We start from the raw sequence: 27,451 nt of genomic DNA on the forward strand, positions 1-27,451 counted from the left end.
AAGGCAAAAATCAGTAGCTCTCTTGAGAGCTACTAACCACCTCCCCACCAAAGGTATTTGCTGACCAGCAGTTTTAGAGTTGACTGGAGATTGAACTGGTGTAAAGATAAGGCTGGAACAATAAATCTATATATCCTGGACTTGGTTAAAAAAAAAAAGATATAGGGAGTAATGGACTCAACTGACCAGAGATTGAACTCATGGGAAAACAGGACTGGAACAATTAATCTGAATGTATATATCCTGGGCTCAGCAAAAACAGGATATAGGGAGTAAAAAATTTATGTCTCTGTAGATACCCTGCATCCTGTTTAGCCATCAGTAAAACTCACGCTTATAGTTCAGCCAATAACTTCAAAAGAACTACCTCACTCTTAACCCCCTCATCCAATCCGAGATATGTAACTCTCTGGATGTAAACCTTTCCTATATAAATCCCTTGAAGCGAGTGCTCGGTGCTGGACACAGACCAAGCCCAGGCTTGCTTTGCTATTAATAAACCCCTGTGTGCTTACATCAGATATCGGCTCTGTGGTGGTCTTGTTCGGGGATCTTGCGACATAGGCACAATACCTGCTGATCCAGATGTCGAACTCTTGGCTACCTCTCTAGCACCATGTCTGCCTGCATGCTGCCATGTTTCCCACCATAACAATAATGGACTAAACCTCTGATCTGTAAGCCCTAATTAAATGTTTTCCTTTATAAGAGCTGCTGTGGTCATGGTGTCTATTCACAGCTATAGAAACCCTAACTAAGACAACGCCTCACACTGGCAAAGTGGTAGCAGCTACATCACCAGGTGTCGGGAATCTTTCTGCTCTGTTAAGTCTCGTCCAGGGGCACATCACTGGCCAATGATGTTAGTGACTCAAGACTGTGCAGTTTTCCCTGCGCCTCTGTGTCATTTTTAAAGGCTTCCATTTCACATAAAACTTTGAATGAAAAAATGTGCTATGCTTTTCTATACTAATCTATCTTATGTTCTAGGAATATTCCACTAGGACCATTGAAATGGGTGAAGAGGAATGTGTGATTTCCTCTCCCCCTCAACATTGTTTATAACCTCTTCCCCATGTACTTACCTTAAAACAGGGGCTGCCCTGCTCGATTCTGAGCTACATGATGTGTAGTAGGCAAGTAGTTAGCAAATATTAGCTGAAAATAAACTCCTGCTTGGTAATGGTTATAGATTTAGAGTGGACCATCTATGGGAGGACCCACCTCTGTGCTGTTTCCATGGAAATCCACATTGCTGCTATTCCAATTTGATTGATAGTACTCACCCTTTACAGATAGGAAGCACTAATTAAATATCAAAGGGACTAAATTGTGAAGAGTGAATTGTTTCTTAATTAAAGGGATCCAGCAATTGAATGGACAAGTTAAGTGGTCTGGTAATTGTTGGGAATGATCATGCTGAATCCTCAGAATCCTCACATTCTTGTTTACACCTCTTGCTCCTTGCCTGGGCTCTGGGCTGAGAAGACACCTGCATTTTCTCTTGCCCTTCATTGTTTACCGTTCTCCTTCCTGTTTTCACTTTGCAGTTCAGCTCTTCTCCAGCTTTCTGCTTTCCCCTCACACAATATTTTTAATAACTTTTGCCATTATGTGTGTAGCGCTGCTATCCCATCTACATTGTATTTTATTTCATTGATGTACACAAAACACAAAATGTATACGATTATTCTTAGGTTGGGATTGATCAAGCCCATATGGAAATAAAAGAGAGAATGAACTGGCCTCTCTAGAAGTAGATAGCCCTTTAATCAGAACAGTGAAGGAAGGATGCCAGAGTCTTTGAGGGAACAGAGATGGCATGGACATGGCCCGGGGGCTTGGGAGGCTGAAGGGTGCTGGGAGAGTCCATCTGCAGGCCAGTTCTCCTGCAGTCTCAAAGTGGCAGATATCAATCTGTTGGTTTGCTGCTCTAATCAGAGGTTTTCCGGTTCCTAACAGTCCACGGGTGTCGCCAGTCACATCAGCTCCTCTCTGAAGTGTCTCACTCCACCAGAGGCATTTACGCCATTAACCCTTCAATTACGTAAACCAATAGCCAGTATCTGTCATGACCCCAAGTTCACTTTAAAAATAAAGAAGACGTGATGGGTCTCTAAGCTGCTCAAAAAGCAGCTTTATCTATGCAGAGCAGAAGTCTTGGGCCCTGGCTGCCTCCAACAATCCCTCCTGTTAGATCACAGATATGTGCCTTTGAGACACCTCTAATAAACCAAATCTCACAGCCTGAAGGAATCAGGCCATATCCCTACCCTTACGCCCACCCTTTCCCCTGGCAGCTTTCTCCTTGGGATGCAGACTTAAGAAGCTGTTCTGTGCTCTGGCTTTTACAGATCCTAATTTAAGCTACTACCCAGTATCCGGCTCCTCCATTTTCCTTGCTACTAGACTATCTCAGACTAAATCACATGGTGTGTTACTTACTGTTCTATTGCTGTGAAGAGAAACCATAATCAAGGAAACTTATGAAAGAAAGCATTTAACTTAGAATTTCAAAGGGGGAGTCCATGATCATCATGGCGGGGAGCATGGCAGCAGACAGGTAGGCATGGGGCTGGAGCAGTAGCTGAGAGCTATATCCTGATCTGTAGACACAGAGAGGGAGGGTAAGAGAGAGACAATGGGCCTGCTGTGGGCTTTTGAAACCTCAAAGCCCACCGCCAGTAACAAGGCCACACCCCCTAATCCTTCTAACCCTATCAAACAGTTCCACTCCCTGGTGACTAGGCATTCCAATATATGAGCCTGTGGGGGCCATTCTCCTTCAAACAACCACCCAAAGGAAGACAGGGTTTCTCTGTGCAGCTTTGCACCTTGCCTGGAACTCACTTGGTAGCCCAGGCTGGCCTCGAACTCACAAAGATCCACCTGGCTCTGCTTCCCTGAGTGCTGGGATTAAAGGCGTGCGCCACCACCGCCCGGCGCATCTCTTTTCTTTTAAGGTCTTAGATTTTTTTTTTTAACATAATGTGCTGTTTCCTTTCTAATGGCCCCCCACCTCAAGGTCCTTTCTCCTGGTAAAGCTTCCCCCTTGGTCTTGGTGACCACCTTTTGTGAGTTGAACGGCTCTGTCCCGTTGAAGGAGGTGCTGATAATGTGCCAGGGTGAATACTAGGAATCGTCACTGCACTTGGTGTTGTCTTTCAAAAATTGATAACTTTTTTTTTTTTTTTTTGAGACAAATCTTGCATTGTAGCCCAGGCTGGCCAGGTACTCATTATGTATGTAGACCATACTGGCCTTGAACTTGCAGCTGCCTGGTGAGTGCGGGGATTTCAGGCATGTGTGCCACCATGCTAGGCTTCTTTGGCGTTGTTTTGTCCTATTTTGCCCTAGGATGACTGGGTTGTTGCTTTGATAATCACTTTGTCAAAAGGGAGTTCACAGTTTTTCACTTACCTGCAGCAGGTAATTTTTTTTTCCTCAACTTTTCACCTCTTCTAGTCACCTACAAGTTCTTTGCATCTCCAGTCGCCGCTAAAAGTCACGTGACCGGGACCTGGACCCAACAGAGAGCCGTCGCCTCTTTTTAAGTATTTTACATGCTCTTTCTCCATTGATCTTCGTAACAACCTTGAGAAACAGTTACCACAACCCCTATCTGGTGGATGTAAACTCTTGGATGTTACAGCAGTCGAGACTCAGTCACCCCGTCACTCATCCCTACTCAGCACTGCCTCTGGGAGCCTGCTGGAATTTTCTCAGTAGTTTGCAATCATGGCTCAGTATCAGGGCAGCTTTGCTTTGAAATTCCTATTTGCTGCACATCTTGTGAAAAAAAAAAAATCACATTAGTTGTGCCCAGGCTTCGTTTTCAGTGTTGGCTCACTGAGGCCATTTCACTGGAGACAGCAGATAGGTTTCATCTGCAGCCAGTGCCAAACAGTAAGCAGACGCTGCATGGAGCTCGGCACTGGGGGATGCTCAGGGACCTGGCAGGAGAGGCTGATTAATTAGAAATGGCTCCCCTGGGCCCTGGAGTAGGAAGTCTTTCCCTCGCCTGATGCGAGCTTTTCTGGAATCACTTATGTGTTCGGTCATTTTCCAGCATTCATATGCCCTGGATTTCCTCTTTTTATTCATGGCTTTGTGTGTGTGTGTGTGTGTGTGTGTGTGTGTGTGTGTGTGTGTGTGTGTGTGTGTGTGTGTGTGTATTGGGGGAGTTATATTAATTTTTTGGCTAGCCAGACTTTAAATTTTGAATCCAGTTGTGTGAACATGGTGGAAACCTTGATTTCTTGTTTATGAAATCCAGAATTATCCATACACCTGAGGTATAATCAGATAAACTAATGCAAGACTGCACACACACACACACACACACACACACACACACACACACACACACACACTAGTAGGGCTATATGACTTAAATTATTAGATCTTATAATCTATTAAAAACAAATTTCATAAACATATAATAACATTTAGTCAATTTCTGTGCCTATGACTGCTAACTCCAAAATTGTCTGCCTCTTACCAGACAGTTTCTATCGACTGCACAACCCATTTTTAGTTTGGTAAAATTCCCAAGTTTGAAGGATTAACAACCACAACAAATAAAAGCAACAACAAAACCTGACTTAGGTTGTTTGCGTAGAGAATCTCATTGTTTAACTCACGGGCTACAATTTAATAGAAGTGATTTTCAGATGGACCTATGGCTTTTAAATTTTTCTTCCTTCATAAAATAAAGGCTCCAGGTATAGTTTACAAAGGATGTAAACTGCTATAAGAAAGCTATATTTTTCTAGCACATATTTTTCTAAATACAAAGAAAACACTGGCAATTCTCCCTGAAATGAAATTTTAAAAAGATAAATACTAGTTATATTTGCTTTTTTAAAAAAGTGAAAATATCTAATAGTAAAATTACAATTAAAATTCTTAACAGCAGGTTTTTTTTCCCAACTCCAAAGTCTTAAATGCAATTTAAGAGAAGAAAGTTCTGTGATCTTTTTCATCCACAGGAGGCGTCAGATCTAGAATATTCCATGCTGAGCATTTGCATACTGACTCTTGGTTAGAAAAAAAAAAAAAAGTGGATTCTGGCAATCAAATTTAATCTGGTCCAAATTCTCTGAGAGTTTTGCTTTACTCAAGAACCTCACATGAGAGAACACAAGTCATATGGCAGCCTCGAGAGAATCATCATTTTAATTGCATTGATCTTCCTTCATAAGGTTAAGTACAATTGTTCCCCAAGTAATATATCATTTTTATTGAGGTTAATGTTGAGTCAAGACGTAATTTCAGCAGCTTCTTAAAGGTATGTGATCTGTTTCCCCAGCCACAGGATGACACTTATTGTTCACTTGAAATTCCAAACCAGTGTCTTACTCCACTCATTACAGTCCAATAGACTTTAAATAAACACTGTGATTCAGAGATGTGCTATTTAAGTAAAGAAAGTTCGGAAGGCTTCCATTGCTCAATATGGCAAACTTGATAATGAGAAATTGTGTGGGCCTCACACTCTTTGATACTGTTCTCATTGAGAGTTGAACTCTAACTTTTTCCGGAAACGTGGGAAGGTTTTGAAAGCTTTGACACCAGAGCTCAGCAGAAGTGACATAAAATAGCCTCTGACACTAGGACATGAGAGACCACACAACTTGCTTGCTGGGATATTTGTTCTCGGAAGCTGGAGCCACCACGAAGAGGCTCCTCCAGGTAGAGGTCTCCATGCTGGAAAGACCCACATAAGTTTGCCTGCAGGTACTCCCAGTCAAGACCAGCTCCCAAACAGCCCACAAATGCACCACTTAGGATTGATGAAGCATCCAAGTGATTTAGTCTTTGAGTCATAGCCTCAGCTCCAATGATCAAAGCTTCTTATCTTAATTTTTATTTTATGTGTATGGATGTTTCACCTGCAAGTATGTCTGTGTACCACTTCCATGTTTAGGGCCCCAAGAGCCAGAGAAAGGAATCAGATCCCTTGGAAGTGGAGTTACAGATGTCTGTGAGTCGCCATGTGCCTACCAGGAACTGAACCCAGGTTCTCTGGCGGAGATTTAGTGATCTTAACTGCTGAGCCATCACTCCAGACCCTGTTCAAAGCTTTTTAGCTGAAGTCCCAATATCATGAAAAAGAGATCAGCTATGTTACCATGAGTGCCCTATCTGAATTCCTCACCCAGAGAATCTATGAGCACAATTGATGGTGGTAGGATTATGCTTCTGAGTGTGTGTGTGTGTGTGTGGTGTGTGTTGTTTATGAGTACTTTGCTTGTTTAGAGAACCCCAAGAGAGAAATTCCCTCAGAAGCCAGAGAGGGTTTTGGATCTCTTGGAACTAAAGTTCCATAGGGTTGTGAGCCACCATGTGGGTGCTGGGAACCAAACCCAGATCCTCCGCAAAAGCAGCACATGTTCTTAACCACTGAGACATCTCTTCGGCCCCATGACTGCTAAATGTTAGCAGCCACATCTTCAAATTTATTAGAGATAATAACATTTCTGTGCAACAGAAAGCATTGATTTTAGTCTCACACATAGGATTTCAGTGTTCCAGTTGCTTCACATTCTAGCTGCACTTATCAACTCATTATTTGGGTTTTGCCATAGATATAGGTAGGGGTCATATTAGTCAAGGTTCTCTAAAAGGACAGAACTGATTAGATTTATTATAGGACGGGAAGCTCATGTCAGTTACAATCTTCAATTCTGCAACTAGTCACATGGCCTTAGCTGGTTCTTTGTTTGTTTTTGAGGCAAGGTCTCATTGTGTAGGCCTGGCTGTCCTGGAACACCCCGTGTAGACCAGGCAGATCTTGAATTTACAGAGATCTATCTGCTTCTACCTCTGAAGTGCTGGGATTGAAGACATATTTCACAATAAAGATATTTATAACTACCTTTCTCTGTTACCCATTTTGTATTTAAAAAATTCTTCCAGCTTCAGCAAGCACCCTCTCAGGTCTTGGGTACCAATTTCTGTTCTGGTTTGTTCTCTGCTGTTCTGATAAAGCAATAACCAACACAAAATTGGGGAGTAAAGGGCTTACTAGGCTCACAAGCTATAGTCCATCATCAAAGGAAGTCAAAGTCGAACTCAAGACACCTGCAAGGCAAGGACAGAAGCCGATATCGGAGAGCAGTGGTTCCCAACCTTCCTAGTTCTGTGACCCTTTAATATAGTTCCTCCTGCTGTGGTGACCCTAACCATAAAATTATTTTAGTTGCTACTTCATAGCTGTAATTTTGCTACTGTTATGCATTACAATATAAATGTCGGTCTTTTCTGATGTTGTTCTAAGGGGACCCCTGTGAAAGGGTTAGTTCGACACCCAAAAGGGGTCGTGGCCCACAGGTTGAGAATCACTGCCATCCTAGCTTGCTTCCCCTGCTCATGTTCAGACAAACTTCTTATATAACCCAGGAACCCCTGGCCAGTGGTTTCACATACACTATGAGTTGGACCCTCCCATACCAATCATCAACCAATACAATGCCCACAGGCCAGTCTCATAGAGACAGTTCCTCACTTGAGGTTCCCTCCTCCCGGGTCTGTCAACTTGGCAACCAAGGACACCATCACAGGAGTGAGATCTTGCCTTGCTCTCCACCCCGCCCCCAGCCTCCTTACTGAAGTCGAGAGTCTTTTGACCTTTTTGTTCATTTTTTAGTTTGCTTCCACTTGAGTGGAATCCCTGTCCAAATCTATTTCATTTTGTCACAAGCTTTATGATAATTGGTAGAATAAATTCAACTTTGTAATCTTGAAATTTGTTGACTTGCAAATTTTGAAGATTTTTTTTTCTTCTGTTTCAATTTTTGCATATTTTTTGAAGTGACTGAAACCTAATGACTTAATTATCTTTGTAAGAAAATCAGTGTGGAACTGGATCACTTGGCTCTTTCTCTTTGCATTCCCAGTTCAAATGCTTGTACCTCTTAGTGGCCGGCATTCTCTTAGATCTTCATTTGGGCTCAACAAACACAAGCACAATCTTCTTCTTCATACCTTTAGACTCTCTGAGGAAAATAGTCTTATTCCACCCACCTTAGACTAGCGATGTTGTTTTCCCTGGGCATACAGAGCGCCATGGCCCTTCTTGCACTGTACCGCTGTGGGGCTTGGTGCTGACCACGTTTCTTCAGGAAGTCCACTGAATTTAAGGACTGGTTGTGGTGGTAATCTAATTGTACTGAATTATTATTTTGATTGTATGTTAATAAATAAAGTTGTCTGGGAGTCAGAGCTATTAGAGCCATAGCAAGAGTGTGGCGGTGGTGGCACACGCCTTTAATCCCATAGATATCTGTGTGTTCAGGGTCAGAGCTATTAGAGCCATAGCAAGAGTGTGGCGGTGGCGGCACACGCCTTTAATCCCATAAGATCTCTGTGTGTTCAGGGATACAGCCAGCATTGGAGACATATGCCTTTAAGACCTAGGGGGCTGTACATTCAGACAGTGACGAGGCAGTCATGTGTTTGGGTTTACAACCAATGAGAAGGCAGAACAACATACTTTAAAAATACGAACCGACAGGAAGTAGGTCTCTTTTCGCGAAGCTGGGACAGCAGGAGGAAGGGTGAGATTTTAGCTCTGAGCTCTGACTTCTTGGCTTTCTCTGTTACATTGTTTCTGTGTTTCTTATTTAATAAGACGGTTGGTTACATCTACATCTGGCGCCCAACGTGACAAGAATCCATTAAAAACTGCTTGGCTTGGCGGCAGGTCCGCTTTCCCGCAAGGCCGGCAGGCGGCCCTCGGCGGCGGCGGCGGCGGCGGCGGCGGCGGCACACGGCGGCCGGCGGCGATCGGCTTCTTAGTCCGAGCTGCCGGCGTCCTAGTCCGGGTAGCAACTTCTAGCCCGGGCCTAGGTCTGTGAGCAGCTTGCCTAAAGCCGGTGCTACAAACAACTCAGACCTGCCCTGCCAAACAGGGCCCTGCCTGTAAAGTCAACGCACGTGGTCGGAGCTTAAGGAAGCCAGACCCAAGCCTTGACTCGGCACAAGAGGGAACACGTGGCTGCATTTAAGCTTTAGCCGGCTACGCTTTCTTGTGCGTTCTCTCTTTCCTCTCTCTCTCTCTCTCTCTCTCTCTCTCTCTCTCTCTCTCTCTCTCCCTCTCTCTCTCTCTCTCTGCATTTACACCTGGGACACTAGGTGGCTGCTTTGAAAATCCCCTCGGATTTCTACTGTTCTACGCAGATTTGGTAAGTCATAATATATCAGATATTTTAAAGGAAACTATCTAAAAGAGAATTTTTTCCACATTAAAAAACAAATGGGTTTTATGTGTACATTGGAAGAAAATTGGTTTTTGTTCGAAATTTTAGGCAGTCTGGCAATGGAACAACTATATAATATTAGTATTGGTGGAATTATGCACCTTATCACTATAATTATCCACATTTTAATATTTAAAAAGATAGTCAATTTAAGTGCCAGGATAACAGCTTTAGAAGAACTTGTTAAACCTGTAAAAATTCAGACAGAAGAAATTAACAGTGAAGTTGTTTCAAGTCGGGATCATAAGGTTGCAGAAAGAAAGCCTGTTTTCACACAGTCACCCTTAATTTATCCTGTAACAGTACAGCAGATGCCTGATCAAATGGCTACACAAAATACTTGGGCTCCAATTGAAATGTTGGATTTAAAAAGGTTTAAGGAGGCAATAGTATCTTATGGCATGCATTCCCCATATGTAAAGCAAATGTTAAACACTTGGTCAACATATAATAGGATAGTACCACAGGACTGGCGGGACCTCGCACAAGGTGTTCTGGAACCCAGCCAGAGACTTCAATTTCTGACTTGGTTTAAGGAGGAGGCTAAAAACATAGAAAAACAATGGAGGGATAAAGGAGTACAAGTTTGCCAGGATCAGCTTATGGGCGAAGGCCAATATGCTTCAGCACAAGCACAATGTTTATATGATGTCCAAACCCTAATTTTATGTCGAACGGCAGCCTTGAATGCATGGGACAAAGTTGAGGAACCAGGAAAAAAATCTGAGTCATTTACAAAGGTGAAGCAAGGCCCAAAAGAGTCTTTTACAGATTTTTTACAAAGACTGGCTTCAGCAGTAAAGAGAACGGTCTCGGATTCAGAAGCTGGTAAGGCAATAATTGAATCTTTGGCCTTTGAGAATGCGAATGCAGCATGCAAAAGAATAATCAGGCCGTTAAGGGCAAGATCTGCACCTATGGAAGATTGGATTAGAGAAACAATTAATGTTGAAGCTGATGAGCATGATGATACATGGGTAGGAGAAGTAATTTCAAAAGGTTTGAGGAGTGTTAGATGTTTTGGATGTGGAAAGCAAGGACATTTGAAAAGGGACTGTAGACAGGTCATTTCCAGAAACAATGTTTCTTCAAGGAACAATGGCAACAGAATGCCCCTTCCTTCTGGAGTATGCAGAAGGTGTGGTAAGGGAAAACACTGGACCAACGAATGTAGATCAACAAAGGACAGACAGGGTAATCCTTTGCCTCAGTCTTCGGGAAACTCCCAGAGGGGCCTCAGGCAGGCCCCCAGTGCAAATCCAGTTCAAACCTTTCCTGCAGCCATAGAGGAAATGCCTGCTCTGGAGAGCGATTAAATAACCAAATGCCTATTGGAATAAATCATGCTGGTCAGAATGATGAAACAGAGAGAATAGAAAATTCAGGAGAAAACATAAAGAAAATTTTTTGGCAAACTTCTATTAATGAACAAAGACCAAAATTAACGATAAAAATAAATGGTGTTTTGTTGTCTGGTCTGGTAGACACAGGTGCGGACGTTACCATAATTGCACCAGAATTTTGGCATCCAACTTGGCCTCTTCAGGAGGTAAACGTTCAACTGTTAGGAATTGGGACATTATCTCAGGTGAAACAGAGTGCAAGATGGCTCGAATGTATAGGTCCAGAAGGACAGAGAGGAAAATTAAAACCATATGTGGCTAACATAACTATGAACCTGTGGGGTCGAGACTTGTTGCAACAATGGAATACTCAGATTAACATCCCTCCAATCTCAGAAACAAATCATAAACTAGCACATGTTACTGAGAGAAATATTAGAAGATATTGTTCTAATGAGTGGTCACCAGCCATCCATATTATACAAGAACAGGGCACAATAACTGATGATCTTCCAAAGACACCAACAGCTCTACCTTTAAAATGGTTAACAGACAAGCCTATATGGGTCCAGCAATGGCCTTTAACAACAGAGAAACTCCAGGCTTTAGAAGAGCTGGTAGAAGAACAGTTAAATACTCAGCATATTGAAGAATCAACCAGCCCTTGGAATTCTCCTGTATTTGTTATTAAAAAGAAATCTGGTAAATGGAGAATGGTAACAGACCTTAGGGCAATTAACAAAGTAATTCAGCCAATGGGTTCTCTACAATCTGGGATGCCTTTACCTACTCTGTTACCAAAAGGATGGCCTCTCATAGTTATTGATTTAAAAGACTGTTTCTTTTCAATACCCTTACAAGAAAAAGACAGAGAAAGATTTGCTTTTACAGTGCCTACTTATAATAATTCTCAACCGGTTAAAAGATTTCAATGGAGGGTCCTCCCACAGGGAATGTTGAATAGCCCAACTCTGTGCCAATATTTTGTACAACAGCCATTGGAAGTGATACGTAAAAAATTTCCTAAATCTATAATTTATCATTATATGGACGATATTTTACTAGCTGACTCAAATGCAGATACTCTAGAAATAATGTTTGAAGAAGTAAAGAAAATTTTGCCTCGCTGGGGATTACAAATTGCTCCTGAAAAGATACAAAGAGGAGATTCTATTAATTATTTAGGATATAAAATAGAGCTACAAAAAATTAGACCCCAAAAGGTGCAAATTCGGAGAGATAGACTACAGACTCTTAATGACTTTCAAAGATTATTTGGAGATATTTCTCATCTACGAACTATTGTTGGGGTAAAAAATGATGAACTGACTAATTTGTTCAAAACCTTAGAAGGTGACAAGGACTTAAATAGTCCAAGAGAATTATCACCTGAAGCTGAGAAAGAATTAGCCTTGGTAGAAAAGAAAGTGCATGAAGGACACGTGAATCGTATTGATCCAAAGCTGGATTGCATTTTGGTTATCTTACCTTCTAGGCGTTCTCCTACTGGAATATTAATGCAGAGGGAAGATATTATATTGGAATGGATATTTTTACCAAATAAACCAAATAAAAAATTAAAAACTTATGTGGAAAAAATCTCTGACTTGATTTACAAAGGAAAACTGAGACTTCGTCAATTAGCAGGCATAGACCCAGCAGAAATTGTCGTACCATTAACTAAGGAGGACATTGAAAAATTATGGACAGAAAGTGAACCTTGGCAAAGAGCTTGCAGTAATTTTTTGGGAGAAATTAACAGCAAATATCCCAAAAGCAATAGAATTGATCTTATAAAGAGAGCTGAATGGATCTTGCCTCGAATTGTACGGCAAAAACCCATATCTGGAGTTCGTACATTTTATACAGATGCCAACAAAGAAGGAAAGGCAGGTTACAAATCAGAAAATTTAAGTAAAGTGGTTCAAAGTCCGTATAATTCAGTGCAAAAATCAGAATTGTATGCTATTCTGTTGGTATTAATGGATTTTTCAGAACCTCTCAACATAGTAACTGACTCTCAGTATGCTGAAAGAGTGGTGTTACATATTGAGACTGCAGAATTTATCCCTGATGCTTCAGAATTAACTTCACTATTTATTCAATTACAAGATACAATCAGGAAAAGGAATCATCCTTTATATATAACTCACATTCGATCCCATACTGGTCTGCCAGGCCCTCTAGCACAAGGCAATGAAGAGATTGATAAATTATTGATAGGAAATGTGCTGGAGGCCTCAGAATTTCATAAAAAACATCACGTTAATAGTAAAGGTTTAAAAAAGGATTTTTCCATAACCTGGCAACAAGCCAAAGAAATAATAAAGAAATGTCCTACTTGTTCCTTCTACAATCAGACGCCATTACCAGCAGGATGTAACCCAAAGGGTACTCAGAGAAATGAAATCTGGCAGATGGACGTGTTTCACTTTGCAGAATTTGGAAAATTGAAATATGTACACCACACTATCGATACTTATTCAGGATTTCAATGGGCAACTGCTTTGAGTTCTGAAAAAGCTGATTCTGTAATCACTCATTTGCTAGAAGTTATGGCCATCATGGGTATACCTGCACAAATCAAAACTGACAATGCTCCATCATATGTCTCTGTTAAAATGAAACAGTTTTTTGCTTATTACAATATAAAGCATATTACAGGCATACCACATAATCCTACAGGTCAAGCAGTTATAGAAAGATCAAACAGAACTCTAAAGGATATGCTAAATAAACAGAAATGGGTAACAAAAACCCCCAGAAATAGACTGCATAATGCTCTTCTAACTTTGAATTTTCTGAATGCCAATGAGAAAGGAACAACAGCTGCAGAGAGACATTGGATAATAGAAAAAACTACAGAATTAAATCAGCCTATATACTTTAAGGATGTGCTGACCTCAGAATGGAAACCAGGGTATGTATTACATTGGGGACGTGGTTTTGCTTTTGTTTCTACAGGAGAAGATAAGCTGTGGGTACCATCAAAATTGATAAAGGTTCGATTTGAACAAGAGAGACCTCTTAATTAGAGGAGGTGATAGTTCATCAACCAGCATGAACATCCAATTTAAACTAACTTGTATCAATAAAACATGCCTTTTCATTTCATCAGATAATAACTTGCCAAAAAGGAACATCCCCAAAATTAGTCTTGGGGAAAGGTTTTTGTTTTTGTCTTTTAGGAGAATGAAGGTTAAGGAATCTGAAGAACACTGGACAAATGAGACAACTGAAGAAAAGGGACAAATCATCTATCCCAAGAAACAGAGTGAAACGGTGTATGGGTATATATTATCTAAAAAAATTTTATGTCTTCCTATATGTTTGTTTCTGCTTTTCTCTAAAGATTTAACACTCTTGGTTTTCTAATAGTCCCAGTTCAATTAAAATTTAAAGCTGACTTTGGAGTTGGAGAATGGCTCTCTCCTTCTTTAAAATCAAGCATGTTGTTAAAAGGAAAACGCAAACTCCCTGTATCATGCCAGAATAAGAGCCATCTTCTGCTATGGTACAGGACAAAAGCAAAATTAATTAAGGGACTATTCTATTACTAATCTCAACTCTTTGATTCTATTCTGATTCTTTAAACTTTTCTCAAAGTATAAATTTTTATATCAAAATTTACAAGATTAATATATACATATACATTTTAAACTTTGTTAAGATATGAATGGTCACATAGAGTACTAACTAATTCTAGAAAAAAGGCTAGCTGCATATATATGTTTTTGTGTTCGAGTCTCTTATCAGTTTTCTGCAGGAAATCATGGCCAGGCCTAACATCAACTGAAGTCTCCAGAAAGAAGATGGGGCCCCACAACAACAACAATTCCACGTGGACAATAATAATATCATTAAGCTGACAAACATCATCCATAGATCAGCTTTGAACTACAAGGATAAAGAAAACTTCGCCCATACCCAGCAGGAAGCAATTTTAAGAATACGACGCCCACATTCCCAAAGAGGTGGTGTGGGGCGGGTGGTTTTTTGGTCTTTTTAATGGGTTTTGGGTCTGGGATAATTTTCAGTATTTAGGGGGGTTGGTTACAAGTTATTGTCAAGGGTTAGGAAAAAGGCTAAGCAAAGGAGATTAGATTTAAGGTTCTTGTTTAAAAAAAAAAAAAGAAAGAAAGAAAGAAAGAAAGAAAGAAAGAAAGGAAGAAAGAAAGAAAGAAAGAAAGAAAGAAAAAAGAAAGAAAGAAAAGAGAAAGACAATTACTAGTTTTAAATACTTTACATTGGATTGAATTGTTTTATATTGTACACAAATTTGAAACTGATATTGTTAGAAAATGCTATATGTATATTTCTAATTGTATTTATTCCATCCATTTAACAATGTAATGCAAATTTCTGATCCTTGAATGTTATTATTATCAACTATTAGGATATAAAGAAATGAAAGCTAGTAGTTAGACATTATCATAGAACTTGTAGTCATATTGGATATGTTTTAAAAATTGAGCAGAGATGTTTTAGACAGGTCATCTTCAAACCCTTCAGAGATCTACAGAATATGGCATTTAAAATGTTTTAATAACTTAGAAAATTTTTCTTTTTTGAGACATGTCGTCTCCTGGCAGTACCAATCTACTTTAGAGAAAATATGGGCATTGAAGAAACTGCATATGGAGTCAACTTTCATTCTGGCAAAAGTTAGCCACTGGACAACAAAGTATCCTCGAATCAACAGGACAAAATGGACAGACAGATCACGAAACAAGGGACTACTGATTCTTGCCAAAACAAGTGTGGTTATGGCTTTATCAAAAGGCATCTTCTGAGGCCAGGACAATATGGCCCCATCCCTGAAGTGGCCTTCGCATCCGGAAAAGGTACGGTGCCCTTTTCTTCGAAGGCAGCTTAACAGGCAGAGGGCCGATGGATTCTGTTGTACAATGGAACAGCAGCTGAAAGCTCATGCCTCTCAAAAGTAGACTGGCATTTAATAGAGGGATGTGGAGAAGAAGGGGATGCTGAGATGAAGCCATATATACACAGCCAAGAAGAATGGACCCCTGAATTAAAAAACTGTCAACAATTTCCAGAATTTAAAATCCTGAATCATGACAGGACACTAGTGGAATTCAGGTGTTTCTGGTACGTGGACTGCTCTCACCCAATGTGAGGTTGAACTGTTGACCTTGTGTACATCCTACTTCACAAATGAGTCTGTCAGATACACTAAGCCTATAGGCTGAAGATGATGCCCCAACACTGCGGAGAAACCTCAGGTGACTGCCCAGGCAGCTGGCTGTTTCTGTCAACTCACAAAATTTTTTTGGAAGTTGCTTGCATGCACTTCCTGTTTTTATTTTTGTTAGCTAATATTATTCCCTTCTTGGGTCTCTGAGGGAGTTGAAGATTAGTTTGTTATGGTTGAAGATTAGTTAGTTATAGTTGAAAATTAATTAGGATAGAAAGTACATTAGATACATCTTGGAATTATCAAAATAGGATAGATAATGGAATTATTTTCTCTGATTCGTCAAATACCTGTTTAGGTATTTATTACTTGTATATATTGTATATAGTTATTGTACTTTTGTATATAGTTTTTCTTTTGTTAGTTATAACCTTTTGCTTTCTTTTTCTTTTTATTAAAATAGAAAAGGGGAAATGTGGTGGTAATCTAATTGTACTGAATTATTATTTTGATTGTATGTTAATAAATAAAGTTGTCTGGGAGTCAGAGCTATTAGAGCCATAGCAAGAGTGTGGCGGTGGTGGCACACGCCTTTAATCCCATAGATATCTGTGTGTTCAGGGTCAGAGCTATTAGAGCCATAGCAAGAGTGTGGCGGTGGCGGCACACGCCTTTAATCCCATAAGATCTCTGTGTGTTCAGGGATACAGCCAGCATTGGAGACATATGCCTTTAAGACCTAGGGGGCTGTACATTCAGACAGTGACGAGGCAGTCATGTGTTTGGGTTTACAACCAATGAGAAGGCAGAACAACATACTTTAAAAATACGAACCGACAGGAAGTAGGTCTCTTTTCGCGAAGCTGGGACAGCAGGAGGAAGGGTGAGATTTTAGCTCTGAGCTCTGACTTCTTGGCTTTCTCTGTTACATTGTTTCTGTGTTTCTTATTTAATAAGACGGTTGGTTACATCTACAACTGGTCACTGTGTTTGCAGAAGTACTTTCAGTACAGAAAACTCAATCCTTATACTTCTCAAAGGGAAAGAGGATGGTAAATAAGTGCGTAGCTGTCTTTCTGAGGCTTTTGATTCACTCTTAAATAGAGTCAGTAGAAATACTCATGGCACAGGACAGTTTTCTCCTACTCCAGGTTGAACAGCTGTATTGTTAAGTATTTTCTTGTCATAAATTGCTTGGCCCATTTTTTTTTTTTTTTACATTTGTCTACTGATGGCTTTCATCTTCCCTACTGTTCCTTCCATTTGTGCCCCAGACTTAGACAATCTCTGGGCACTTGCTATAAAGCTTGAGTAAGTAGAAACTGTTACCACAGTGGCTTCACTGGGCTTGTGTAGCAAAACCAGAGAGTCAGTGGCTCTACCAGTTCAGTTTTTGTGGGTACAGGCCTCCAGGTGAGATGCCCAAGATATCCAGGTTCCAGGGGAAAGGTTTCATCTGAGGCCTCTTCTCTCAGCTTGTAGGTACCCAGCTGCTCACTATGGCGTGGTCACATCGTATGTGAGTTGTGGGGGCTGCACTCTCTGCTTTTGTCACATAAGGACAGCAGTTGCCTTCCAGAAGGCATCACTCCCAATAGAGATTATGTTTGGACATCTGGCGTATCCATGGTGGGGAACTAGGAACTACAAACACTCAGTCTACAGCACTCCACCTCTTAATGAGAAAGCAGTAAGGAATCTGTAGCCAGGTTTTCAGACTGCCAGTTACCTGGTGTGCCATGGTGTTAATGGACCTCCCCTGTGGAGAATTGCAGGGTACTGACTGCAAAGAACCCACACAAGCCCTATCCTTTTATAATACCAGGCTCAGGGTTGAGGTCCAGGATCATGAGGGCATTGCTCCACTATATTTTATTGGGGACCAATAGTCAAATCCAGGAGAGACCTTCACTATTCTGCATAGAAATCTTCTCTAAGACCTGAGTGTTGCTCAGTAAGTAGCAAGATTAGCAGGTCAGTGCCAATCTCCAGCCCCAGAGAAGACTCTAGGGAGTGTCTGCAGGAAAAGGGATAGAAAAGGAAGAAATCTCTCTTTCTAGTCCAGGGGGCTCATTAGGGTTCATCAGGGCTCATCTCTATTTTCTATACTCTCACAGGTTGCCTTTCTATGGAACTAGCAAGGGGCCTCCTTTCTCCAACTTCCCCTAATATTTCTCTCAACTTCTTTCAATACTTTACTTCATGTCCCTCAAAGTCTATGATACTTCTACCAGCGCCTGGCCCTAAAATCAATGCAATATATTTATTCTGCATCTATAGATATTATAAAGTTACTCTCTTGTCGGGTACCAATCAGTGTTTCAGTTAGCAGGGCATGGTAGGGAGAGCCTTTATTTCCAGCACTCAGGAGGCAGAGGCAGGCAGATCTCAGGGAGTTCGAGATCTACAACTAGCCTGGTGTACAGGTGAGTTTCCAGTCACCAGGGCTATATAATGAGACACTGTCTCAACTCCCTACACACACACACACACACACACACACACACACACACACACACACACACACACACTCAGAAGCATAATCCTACCACCATCAATTGTACTCATAGATTCTCTGGGTGAAGAATTCAGATAGGGCACTCATGGTAACATAGCTGATCTCTTTTTCATGATATTGGGACTTCAGCTAAAAAGCTTTGAACAGGGTCTGGAGTGATGGTTCAGCAGTTAAGATCACTAAATCTCCGCCAGAGAACCTGGGTTCAGTTCCTGGTAGGCACATGGCGACTCACAGACATCTGTAACTCCACTTCCAAGGGATCTGATTCCTTTCTCTGGCTCTTGGGGCCCTAAACACGGAAGTGGTACACAGACATACTTGCAGGTGAAACATCCATACACATAAAATAAAAATTAAGATAAGAAGCTTTGATCACTGGAGCTGAGGCTATGACTCAAAGACTAAATCACTTGGATGCTTCATCAATCCTAACTGGTGCATTTGTGGGCTGTTTGGGAGCTGGTCTTGACTGGGAGTACCTGCAGGCAAACTTATGTGGGTCTTTCCAGCATGGAGACCTTCTGCTCCTGGTGCTCTCTCAGCTGCTGCTGGGAGGCCGGGGAAAGCACCTGAAAATAAACATGCCAACAGGAGGCACGAGGAGCCAGGCTCTGAGCATCTGCATGAGGTACCATTTCATTGCCTACGCATCTTCCCCATCTGCAACGTATCTGGGCTCCACTTCACTGATCTGAAAGTTGAGGATGTGGGAATAGAGATGCAGGGCAGCCCAGTTATTCTTCCCGACATGCAGGGAGACATAGTTGGCCATGAAGATCTCTATCATGGCTCGAGGAGCCTGGTCCATCAGCTTCTGAACCAGGCCAAGACGCAGGTGGGAATGCTTCACAGCCAGAGAGGTGATATGTCAGTGGGGTAAGTTGTCTGGATCTTCCGTTTTGGCCAGATCTTTCCATTCTCACCCTCAGCTATGTAAGAGAGCTGGGGTCAGGAGAGGCCATGATAGGAATGGTACTTCTTCTGGTAGTTCTGGGGAGGGCAGAGGAGGTTGTGGTGCTGGTCCTCGGATGTACCCAGAGGTTAGCAAACGGGTGCCTGCTCTCAGCTGCTGCTTGGGAGCAGGGCAGGAATGATGGATATACATATATTTTTAAAAAGATTTATCAACATAAGAAATACAGCTGATAAAATCTTTCACTGTAGCCACTTATGTACAAACAAATTGGAAAAACGAGTGCTTATTTCACCATTGTGAATGGAAAGGAAATCCAAGGTTGGTCAGGAAGAAAGTAGGTAAGCTTGGCATTTTCTTCAATGGAATGCTGTTCAGTACTTATGTGAAGACACTGCATGTACTATGATACCATATATCAGATCAAAATTGAAGAGAAGGGACTGAGCAAATGAACAAGTTGTAGCTACAAGATAATATCACTTTCTTTAAAAAGTTCAAACAGAAAATAATGCTATGACTTATTTACAGATATATTCATATGTTGCAAAGAGTAGAAAATATTCAAGGATGTGACCAGTGCAAAATTCAGCACGGTGGTGACCTTTGAAGGGTAATGTGCCAGAGAGGGGAATACATATCATTACACTACAAACTCTTTGTTTTATTCCTTATAAAAATATCTGATACTAGGGTCTGAAAAAGCTGGATAGTCAGTATGTGATATTTATTGTTTTAGTCTATATATTTTCTGCAGATTGAAAGTATTTCATAACAAAATGGGAAAATGGTTTGAGGCAATATTCTACCTTGGTTATTACCAAAAAAAAATCTGACCTCCAACAATTGTGTACTTCTAATATTTAAGGGTTTCCCTTTTCCTCTAGGATTGCACAGCGGTGCAAACATCAATAGATACATCATGGCTATGAAATACTGATAACGGGAGTAGCAGGTCTCCCACATATCCATTCCTTTTCTGCTTGTGAAAGCGAAGGTCCAAATAGTTTTCATTTATTCATCAACCACTTAGAGACTGTCCTACTGAGACAGCTACCATGATAAACAAGACACGAGCCTGACTTTAGGCTCCTGACTGACTTGCATCATGCTTGTATACACAATCATTCCACACCAGTGACAAATGCTCATGGAGGCTTATGCAAGGCTCCTGGGGAATGGAGAGTCCAGTAATCCAGCCACAGGGAGAGGACAGATTATCTGGAAGGCTTTGAGGAAGAATTCGGATGAGTCCTGAGCAAGAAGAAGAGAGAGAGGTAGGCAGGGAGTGTCAGTGAAGCCTGATACACAGAGTCAAGGTCCTGAAAGAAAGAACAGCAGTTGAAGCTTCTTGGAGACTGGGGTCAGGACCCCAGGACTCTAGACAGATGGAAATGAAGAATTCAGGCTCAGATCTCACATGGATAACATGTAACCCCCAGGAGCTTGGACACTACACAGAGAGCTTAGGAAGGGCCAGTGACAGATCCATTAGGAAGGAACAGAGTAGTAACAATTTTTGAGCCTTTTCCAAGAAATCTTCATGTGAAGATGGTCTACTCGCATAGCACAAGAGATCTCTGAGGCTTCCAGACCTCCTCAGTCACCCTGATCTAAAGAAAACCTGCTTCTGCCCTAAGTGAATGTTTCAGCAGGTTTACAGCTTCCTTGGTCACTCTGAAATGATAAAACTTGTTTATCAGGAAATCCTAAAACTCCAGCTCTAAAATCCCTTCTCCACTTCCTAATTGAAACAACCTGCAGAGGGGGAGGGGAGGTTTTTCTCACTCACTTCATTCTCAGTCATCAGTACCACACTGAACCCTTCCAAGGGTATAAAGGAGTTAGCTGAAGTGAGTCTTACTTGAATGATGCAGTCAGGGTGTGAAGCTAGGATCCCTCCCACACAGCAGGAGTCCAGAGCTGGCCAGATATCGGTGTGTGGTCCTCTAAGATCCCACACTAAAGGCTGGATGGCGACCTTTCTCCTGTCATACATAGTGCCTTCCCGTCAGTTGCTGACTTCTCCCATTAGGAAAGGTGACAGCCTCAGGTTTTTGCTGGCGTCTACCGCACATTTAACGGTCCTCCTGGAGGAGTTAGGGTGAGCCAGGCGAGCTGTCCTCGGTACTAATTCGAGTCCGCTGCGAACAAAGACCTTTAACCGCTAGAAACGGAAGCACAGAGTGGATCTCCCTACTGCCTCTCCCGCAGATCAAGACCCAACCTCTTATCTTTAAACTCACACATGAGTCATCCTGAGTCATCCCCACATTCTCTGGATTCCAGAGAACAGTTGCCAAGCTCTCTGAAATCCCGTGAGCTCTTCTTACTCTGCCTCAGTGAGAAGTCCTCCACCCCAGTCTGTTGGGGGTAAACTCTCCTACAAACACATCAGCACAGCGCGGCAGACCCAAAGCCCTCCCTGCGCCCGCCCTTCCTGGTTCACTCAGGTCTTCTTTATCCTCTGGGAAGATGGTGTGGGTCAGCGCTGACAAAACTAGTCTTAGGTTTTTCTCAGCTTGGCTTACTCACATGAATAGTCTGAAAGGGGGAATGTTAAACTCTGGCCTCAGGGCAAATCTGGCCCACCACCTGTTTGCGTAAATAAAATGGTCCTGAATAAGGAACCGCTCATTCATTTCCATATGACTGTGGCTCCTTTGAAGCTACAGCGGCTAGTAGCAACAGAGACGGTATGGCCTGCATGCCTAAATACTAATCATCTGGCTTTTTATAGAAAAAGGTTCCCGGCCCCTGTTTCAGAAATGTATTGCTCAATATGGTGGCAACTAACAATATGTGAATTTAAATTTAGATAGTTAAGAAATGTAGTTTTTGCCAGGTGTGGTGGTTGAATGGAAAAAAAAAAAAAAACTAAAAAGGAGGCCATGACTGCTCTTAGGTGTGGTGGAGGAGGTTTATTGTAGATAAAAGAGAATGCATAGCCAGAGGCAGGGACATCTGGGAGAGTCCAGAGTGGACATGACCCTGAACCATGAGAGGAGAAGGGGGCGGGGAGATGGGAGAGCCAGGAGACCAGGAGAACAAGAGGTCAGGAGGGTAAAGGGTAAAAAAAAGGGTCCATAGCCAGTAGCCAAAATGTCTGGATTATCTAGGGAAGAGCCACAGCAGAAGGATGTTCCAACCCCTGGGCTAGAGAGTTCAGGGTAGAGGATGAGTATGCCAGCCTGTAACAGGTAGGGACTGGTGGATGCTGGAGGAACTTGTTGGCCGGGCCCGTTTTGATAGGCACCTCAGTTTACCTTAGTCCTGGGTTTGAGACCTAACAGTGGTCATACCTGCAATACCAGCAATGAAGAGACAGAAGCGGAGGCAAAGGCAGGATCATGGAATAGATGAGTTCATCAGGCTGAAGAGATGGAGTGCTTCCTGCTCTTGCCGAGAACCAGAGGTCAGTTCTCAGCACCCATGCCAGGGGACTCATTACCATACGTAACTTCACCTCCAGTGGACCTGATGGCCTCTTCTGACCTCTGCCAGCACCTGCCCAAACCCACAAACAGATCCACACGCATATACACATAATTAAAAATACAGAAACCTTTTTTTTTTAAAGTATGAGGTCAGCATGGGCTACATAGCAAGATATTTGCTCAATAACCTAAACACAAACACAAATAAAACACAAATGTAGTACCCTAGAGCTGTGGGATAATGCTTTTGTACACTGGTTTAATAAAACACTGATTGGCCAGTAGCCAGGCAGGAAGTATAGGTGGGATAAACAGATAAAGAGAATTCTGGGAAGAGAAAGGCTGAGTCAGGCCGACTGTCCAGGAAGCAGCATGTAATGGCACACAGGTAAAGCCATGGAACATGTGGCGACATATAGATTAACAGAAATGGGCTGAGTCTAAGTGTAAGAGCTAGTCAGTGGTAGGCCTGAGCTAAAGACTGAACAGTTTTAGTTAATATAAGCCTCTGTGTGTTTACTTGGATCTGAGCAGCTGTGGACTGGGTGGGACACAGGAAAACTTCTAGCTACGCCGGAGTTCCACTAACATGTCAAGTGTTCAATAATCATGTGTGCCTAGAGTTGCCACACTCAGTAACAGGTGTATTTCCACCATTGCAGGACATTCTGTTGGGGAGGGTTGATGCACAACATTGCTTCTGTATGCAGAGGCATGCGGTACTCTAGAATTCTTGCTGGCCTTTCTGGCATCAACCCGAGCTAAGACTGGAAACGCCCTACTCGTTTAACATGCTATCACACTATCACATGTACCTCTCATTTAATCCTCTTAATGGCCCTATGAAAAAGTCCTATAGCTACAGAGGAGGAAATGGAGGCTTGGAAAAGTCAAAATCGGAAGTTATCACGGGATGACACATTCCTTTTGGGAAAAGCACTCAGGCAGCTTGTGGTAGGGACCGTGTGGTGGAAGGGAAGACATGAGCTAGCACAGTAATCCAATGCTATAGGTGAGAAATATCGAGTCATTTCCTGAGGCTGGCACAGACTGAGGATTCCAAGCCGTGTAGCTTACGACAACAGGATCTAGTCTCTCCCAATGCCTGCCGAGCCCTTCCTCTAGTGAAGACCCGAGGAGAATCTGTCCTTGCTTCCTCTGGCTTTGGGCAGGTGCTGGAGTTCCTTGTCTTGCAGCAACAATCCTGCAAAGTCCTGCTGCCTCCAGCATCATCCACTCTTCTCTGTGTGTTTCTAATAAGTTCCTCTCTTCTCCTAAAGATCCCAGCCACTAGCCTATGGCTGACCCTAATGCAGTGCGGCCCATTTGACCTGCAAAGAGCCTACTTCCAATAGACACACACTCACAAGTGTGCCGGGCCAGGACCTCAACATACCGTAATACAGGACTCAATACCGCCCCCAAGTGGTGTGAGAACTGATACACAGAGAAGGTGGTAAAGGATGGGGGAGTGAAATTCAGACTATAACTGTACTTTATTAACATTCATGAAGCTTGAGAACTCTAAGACAACTCGGAGGTGTGTGATCATGGCCAAGAGAAGGGGAAAAACCAATGGCAGAAGTCCCGGGGGAGAAAGATGATGGTTACGCTTACAGGCCACCTAAGCTGGGTTTGCCATTAGAAAACTATGGAGGTAGGGATACAGATGTAGGGTACAGATCACCAGGGGTGAGAACACAAAGGACCACAGCTGCATGCCAGAGAAAGAGCTATCCCCTAAAGAACTAAGAATGTGAACCCAAGAGAGTAAGGACACCTGGAGGGCAGGCTGTGGGGCAAGTTCCAGGACACAGGTCCTTTTGGACTAAAGGAGTCATGAACAGTGTTTTACACTTATATTACTCCAGTTAATAGAAGGAATAAAAACGGTGATGACGTGGAAATCCAGACAAAGCTGGAGGATCTTTAGGTCCATCTCGGTCAGAGTGCATGCCGGGACAACTGCTGGGGACCAAGTGAATAAGCCGACCGGAACCGACTTCCATCAAGAAGCTTGTCTATGGAGAAAGCAGGCAGAAAGAGCGCTGTAAGCTGATATAAGAGCAAAGGGAGATGGTTTTTTCTGCTTGGTGTTGCTTAAGATGGGCTATTTGAGCTTATTTAGATGCTGAAGGGAGAGCTGGGTGGGATGATTCTAGAACAAACGAGGATTAATGTAGCAAACTGAAAAGAAATGAAGGGTTGAGAGTACAGGTTCTGATGGGAGGAGAAACACGTCTTCCCACTGAGAGGGGGGGGCAGACAGTGCCCAGTGGGAAATCTAGGAGGATGGGGCAGACATTTAACGACATTCTTATCTGCTGGTCTTTAGTTGCCTGTCATATATAAGGGGAGGTCATCAATAACAACGGTCTTAAAGAGTCCCAAGAAATACTCTTCTTTATGTGAGTGGTAGATTCTTTAATACTCTATCCTTTGAGATTAACATCTTTTATTATCAATCATGAAAGCACAAAAGACTATATAAATCATTTTGGCATGATCCTGAAATTCATTACCCAAGTTGTTTCTCTCCAAGAGATTTGCTTCTCTCCTTTGGATTACTATTTGAATTACTATTATTATTACTGCTCACATTAGATATAGGGAACTCAGCTGAGAGAGGTTCAGCTGGCAATTGTCACCTACAGGTTCCTAAGAGGCCTGGACCTCCTTAGCTGGGAGTCTCATCATTTCTTCATTGTTTCTCACAAATGATTTCATTGCCATCAGATAACTTAATGATCTCTCCCCACTAGAGACTTTTAGAAAAATTGGCTCTGTCTTGCTTCAAACCTTTATCACCAAGTGAGATGGAGATGTTAAAAGTTACAGGTTTGCTAATATAAAAAAAGATGATACAATTATGACCTAAAATATACCGTGGTGCTGGTCTTAAAGTGGAGGCAGACCCACCACCCGGCTGCTCCTAGCCTGATGTCAGCTGTCACTGCCATTGCAAGGAGAAGGGAATGATCCAAAGGAACCAGATCAGTTGAGGAAGCTGTTTATTGGTGAACTGAGCTTCAAAACTGCACATGGTAGTTTAAGAGAACCTCTTGAGAAATGGGGCACACCTGAAGATTGTGTGGTAATGAGAGAGCACCAAGCAAAACGTGCCAGGGGCTTTGGTTTTGCGACCTACCCTTGTGTTAAAGAGGTGGATGCAGCAATGTATGCTGGGCCACACAAGGTTGATGGATATATGGTGGAATCAAAGACAGCCATTTCTAGAGAGAATCCTGTAAGGTATGGTGCCCATTTAACAGTAAAGAAAATTTTTGTTGGTAGTATTAAAGAAAATACAGAAGACTATAATCTGAGAGACTACTTCAAAAAGTATAGCAAGATAGAAGTTATGATAGGCAGAATAGAAAAAAAAAGAGAGGATTTGCTTTTCTAACTATTGATAATCATGACACAGGCAATAAAACTGTTTTTCAGGAAGACCACACTATTAACGGGCATAATTGTGAAGTTAGAAGGACCCTTTCTGAACAAGAGATGCAGCCTATTAGATCACAGAGAGGTTGTGGATGTAGACCTGGCAACTTTATGGGTCGTGGAGGAAACTTTGGAGGTGGTGGAGATAATTTTGGTCATGGTGGAAGAGGAGGCTCTGGTGGAGGTCTGGTGGTGGTGATGGTGGATATAATGGATTTGGAGGGGACAGTGGTAACTATGGTGGTGGTCCTGGCTACAGTAGCAGAGGAGGCTGTGGTGGTGGTGGACGGGGATGTGGAAACCAAGATGGTGGATATGGTGGTGGAAGAGGAGGATATGGTGGTTACAATGGAGGAGGAAATTTTGGTGGAGGAAACTATGATGGCGGTGGGAACTATAATAATTTTGGAAACTGGACAACAGCAACCAAATTATGGGCCCATGAAGAGGGGCAGTATAGATGGAAGATGTTCAGGCTGTCCCTATGGTGGTGGCTGTGGATCAGGTGGTAGAAATGGTGGATGTGGCAACAGAAGGTTTTCAAAACAGCAGAAAAGGGCCACAGTTCCTGGCAGGAGAAGGAGGGGTTCTCAGGAACGTTCCTGTGGCCCTGAGAGAGTTGGCCCAAATGCACCAGAGGAACTGTAAACATCTGACACAGAAGGAACGATGATCCACAGTCAGAAATGTCACTGCAGCTCACACAGGAAGCCCTCCCTCTCAGGACGGTCACAGCCACGTTTGTAACAAGTGCAGTATTGGTTCACGCACTCTAGTGTCAATTAGATGGACATTCCTGAGGCCTCCCATCTCTTGTAAACTTTTCTTTTTCTTTTCATTACATCGGGTAAACTGCCCTGTAAATTGTGGTCGTGGTACCAGGAATAAAAACTTCAGGAAATTCTTAACATTTCACTATTGGCATAGTTCAGTTTTTCTATATTTTAGCACAGAAACTTTAACAAAATATAGTTTTGAAGGTAATTCCTTGTGGGTTAACAAGTAAAGAAGATCATTGTTAATTTCTATTTTGTGTGAATTTTGCTAAAGTTATCTATAAGGAAATACCTACTGCTCTGCAATTTAAGGGGAGTCCATTCTCCCCATTTCTAAAACCATTATGAATGTACACTGACATGTGGAGAGAATAGATATTTGTGTTTGCAATATGTGTTTTAGATAATCAGGATTGGGTAATAAAAATTAGCATATTTGTGAATTTAATAGCATTAAGATTACCTTCAAATGATCTCAAAAGTCACACACACACACACACATACACACACACACACACAGTGGTAAAATAATAGTCTAAATAAACAAATGGAATTTCAAATTAATGATTCTGAAGTCCTGCATCCATTAGCAGAAG

The 27,451-nt window shown here is 42.1% G+C and overlaps 1 pseudogene; it reads left to right on the forward strand.

The window, feature by feature from the left end:
* LOC102907162 (uncharacterized) overlaps positions 1-26,994 on the forward strand; it is a 50,543-nt pseudogene extending 23,549 nt beyond the window's left edge.
* Positions 26,995-27,451: the final 457 nt, after the last annotated feature.

This window comes from Peromyscus maniculatus, chromosome 14 (genome assembly GCF_049852395.1).
Source record: "Peromyscus maniculatus bairdii isolate BWxNUB_F1_BW_parent chromosome 14, HU_Pman_BW_mat_3.1, whole genome shotgun sequence".
NCBI lineage: Eukaryota > Metazoa > Chordata > Mammalia > Rodentia > Cricetidae > Peromyscus > Peromyscus maniculatus.